Source organism: Pinus tabuliformis, chromosome 1_1 (assembly GCF_031772625.1).
Source record: "Pinus tabuliformis cultivar Carrire ecotype Pingquan chromosome 1_1, CPIR1, whole genome shotgun sequence".
Classification (NCBI taxonomy): domain Eukaryota; kingdom Viridiplantae; phylum Streptophyta; class Pinopsida; order Pinales; family Pinaceae; genus Pinus; species Pinus tabuliformis.
Genome location: NC_142297.1, coordinates 797864114 through 797868746, shown reverse-complemented (window position 1 = coordinate 797868746; position 4633 = coordinate 797864114).

Below are 4633 nucleotides of genomic sequence, written 5' to 3'. Positions count from 1 at the left end.
TGGATTGTCGACTATTCTTCTTTCTAGTTTGTGATGTCATCCATATCGTGTGTTCCTTTCAGGCTACATACTATTATAGGCTTCTAAGGGATACACTTCTTTTTCCCTTTCATGTGTTAGAACCTCCCCATGCATCTCTCCTCTCTCATTGCAAGGTCACACACTTATGTTCGCCAAGGATATATTTCTTACCTCTATGCACTATAACAATAAAGGCATAACTTTACTACCCACTACTAGTACTCCTACTCCAAACGGTCTGAGGTCTAGTTGGGACTTCTTACCAGGAAGATCCCCTGACATGTTGGTGGGTCCAACACCATCAAGACAATGTTATGATTAGTGGAAGCAATTTGATATCTCTACATGAAGTTCCCCTAGAGATAGGCGGAGAAAAGGAGAAAGAAATAAAGCAATGTTCACAACTTATGCTCCCTGGTTTGAGTGAGTGAGAGTTGAAAGGAATGTGGCAAGGGTGAACTTAAGGTTGAATTTTCTTCAAATAAGATGAGAAAAGAAAGCCTCGTGATGAAGTCTAAAAGTAATTTAAACTTAGTTCTTAATGCCATTCATGAAGTTGACCAATATTTCCAAATGTGGTATTAGTATGGCCAAATGAGGTATCAATTTTGCCTGCATGAAGAGTGCCGGTGAATCCAAGCCAGGAATCCAAGGGAGGAAAAACTAAGTTACTATTTGGCACAAATGAGATATCAATTTAGACTTCATGAATAGTGCTATTGAAACTAACATGTGTAAATCTATGCTACTTTTGGCCACAACTAACAATTTCTAATGAGAATCCTATTACCTTGTATACATAACCAAATTCTCCAAAATGTTTTGTAGCAACATTCTAAACACTATTTTCTAGGCCTCACTAATTAGAGTGCCTTCCTAGGATTTCCCATGGGGGTTCCACTGGGGGAGAGATACCATACCACATGCATTCATATTGGGGGATATATATTGAGGAAAAAATGGCATAATATGTTGAACCTATATTAGGGGGTAAATAGTTTTTATATTGATAGGTATAAAAAATGGAGCTCAAATTTAATGAAAAAATGTAAAGGGGTATAAAAAATGTTACTAAAAATATGGATACATACAATATATAGTGCAAGTGTGGGTTTTTTAAATTGAGAAGGTGTATTGGGTTCGTATTGGTAGGGGGTTAAATAATGTGATTTTTAGAGGTATTTTCCAATATGTAGTCAAATTAGGGGTATTGCGTAGTATGCCATGAACTCACATGATATGTTAGACATTCATTGAGTGAAACCCCTCTGGGCTTACCTATGTAGGATTATGAAATATATTTGCATCACGGCTCCAGTATGGCAATCATTGCAAGACTCGTTATTGATGCCACATGTCAATCCTACAAATTCTACATCATAGATTGCAAGGGCCTTTATTGATACCACCAGCTCATGAAATTCCAATTAGAGTGGTTTTTATTAAATTCAATGCATGTTGAAATAAATTGCTTATACTTAGTAGTAGTGCACTATAAACATAATGTGAAATACTTGAGAATTAAAAATCTGAGTTATAAAGTTAGGCAACTATGTCAAATCCTCTATTTAACTAAAAATTTATGAGAAATTCATTCACTTAGAATAAGAAACAACTGATAAAAGTTAATCCCAATCTCAAATGCATGCATGTAGGCATTTACAAATATAGACACAACTCATTGCAATTACCAGTAGTGGAAACTCTATAGTACCAAAACAATGTGAGATCAAAATATTAATATCAATCTGAAACTCAAATTCATGAAATCAAAGCCAACTACATTCTCACAACTTTGGCTTTGTCAAATAGTAATGTCCTTCATTTCTACACACCAAATTGCTTAACAAGCATAAATTCTTGATAACTACTAAAATTGTAGTTGAAACCGAACCCTAGAATGGACCACCTAAAAAAAAGTCAAACATTTATCAATATTTACATGGCTTAGATCATATCTTGAACATTCGCTAGATCGAGGAGGTTGAGAAGCGTAAAAAGAGAGGTGGTTGAGCCATTTTGTATCCTAGCATGCATAGATAAACTTGTCGTTGTCCTCGTTGAACACGTCCCTTCAACTCCTGTTTGTGTTTTCCCATACCAAGCCCTAAGTTGTCAGTGTGTTGTCTATTTTCTATGTTGTTTCTAAGTGTTATCCATGCACTTTCAAACTTTAACTTCGTGGTAGGTGTTACCGCCACTTAGGATTGTTAATATGTGAGATTTTTTTTTAAATTCAAGTAATATGACTACTTTGTTTAATTTAAGTAGGTTTAAATTTTAAAGCCCCTGTCTCTGCTAATTGAGTCTATATAAACTGTTAAGGATTTTTATTAGAAAAGTTGTTAAAAATCTTGAAAGTCAAACAGATCCATAATTTTGCACTTTGCTTTTACTGGAAACATAAATACAATCTTATTGGTGTCTCACTTGGCAATATATAATACTCTTTTTGAGAGAGAATGAGCAGCATAATGTTTTTAACTTTTAAATTTAGAGGCAGTATAGCATATTTTATTATATTTTAAATTTAGTCGCATTCAACTCAGCATTTAGTTTCATCCCATCAATATCTCTCTGTTGTATGTATAGTTATCAAATTTGAATTTGTATTCAGATTCGATTTGATATGGAAAAAAATTGACTTTAAAATCTATTACGGAAAAAAATCGAGAATATACATCTTAAAAATATTCAATAATATTATTTTTTCAAAATAGATAAATAAATGGAGAGAAAACTGAAAGTGACAAACCCCGGATGGTCTTGATAAATGGTAGGGAGCTCAGGGTCATGGGTTAGGGTTTGAAGTAGGTTTGCCCTGGCAAGCCTGCTACAACACCAAAGGCCAGGGGAATTAGCAGATCCTGGCATCACAACATGATAGTTGATCAAAGTTTGAGACAAAATGGGGCATGCGAGGCCTAACGCAGGCATGACAAGCCTGGAAGGGGGGGTGTGACCCCCTCCTATAAAAATGTTACAGCAGGGGAGGTGAGAAAAAATGGGACAAATGGACCACAAGGAAAAATGAGCAATACACTGGTCATGGGAGCGCGATGGCAGGCGGGTCTGGGAGGCAAATGCTTACCCAGAGCAGTTAAAAAACCCAGGTTCTTCATTCCTAATAACAAACTGGAAGAGTACAGGGGATAAATGAAAGATCATGCGTTGATCTGTAAATTAATAGGAGCCTGGCCAACAGAGAAAGAACTAATTAAATGGATCCAGCAGCACTGGCAACCCAAAGGTCACATATACCTGAAACTAGGAGCGAAAGGTTTCTTTTCAGTAGTTTTTCTCACCTAGTAGACAAAGAGAAGGTCTTTGAGGAGGGGTGTTGGCGAGGTAAATCCCCTCTGCGGATAGAGGCGATCCCTACTAGCCCAGATCGGGTCTAGCAACAATCAAACAATGCTATCACGCAAGTTCCTAATTGCAAATTAAAGGTGGATGATGAGAGCCTACTTGGATTCCAACGCTAATATTCGTAGAAGAGTTGCCGCTCTTGTTCCTTTGCTCCGGCCAGTCACGATGCCCACGATCTCTGTTAATGGCCACCTGCACATGCAAAGAACAACACAAATACAAGCATAAAATCCAATAGATGCAATTATATATTGGTCAGAAAAGATATAACTCAAACATCATTACAATGAACAACAAGAGTGGAACCATAATGATAGTCATCTATTATTGATAAACAACAAAGAAGAACACAACCATAGTTCTGACGTCAAATCCTCCTTTGGCTGGGTGATCAGCTACATATGCCTTGCAAAGCTTGTGAGGATTGGGAACAAGCCTCTCTCTCTTCGATTATGAATGCAAAGAAGACTCTTACAACAATCTCTTGGACTCCTGAAAGTATAATTCTCCCTATGCTCGAACTAGCTTGTCAAAGGCAATGGAACAAGCATTTATAGATAGAGGAAAGGGAGATACGATGAATCAGGACATCCCTCAAAAAGATATTATGGATAGAGGAAAGGGAGATAAGATTAATCACGACATCCATGGGATTGGCATTATCCTTAAAAAGCTTCATGAGTCGAAAGGAAAAAACCTTTGCGCATGCGTTTTTTAAAAAGATTTTCCAAACTCAGTTGGCGCGGGTATAGTTCTGAGACAGAACGCCAACTGGCGCACCCTCTTTGAGGGATTTCCCCCATTGGCGCAGGTAATACACTGTGGATCCGCGCTAATGGAAAAAGGGGACTTTTTAAGGATATTCTGCAGGAGATGTCTTCAGTGCATATGAAGTCCATACTTAGAGGAATATAATGCAAGTGTTTTCAAGTTATGTCACTTCTCACAGGTTCCGGAATGAGTCCTCCAAAGTGCGGGAGAGGGGTGACAGGGATGGTGACAAATGGTGACAAATTACTGTGTAACAGATGCCCCCTAAAGCATGAGGCCCGAGAGAGAGAGGGGTGAAATTCTTTACAAGAACACATGCAACTGAAAATACTGCCGTCGGAGAATCTGGATAGAGAGGTACAACTGATATCTCAAGTACATGATATATGTGGTATGGGCGCAGCCATCCATAACGGAGTACATAATAATCTAGATCCAAGGTATGGGCGCAGCCATCCGGTGAGGATTGATG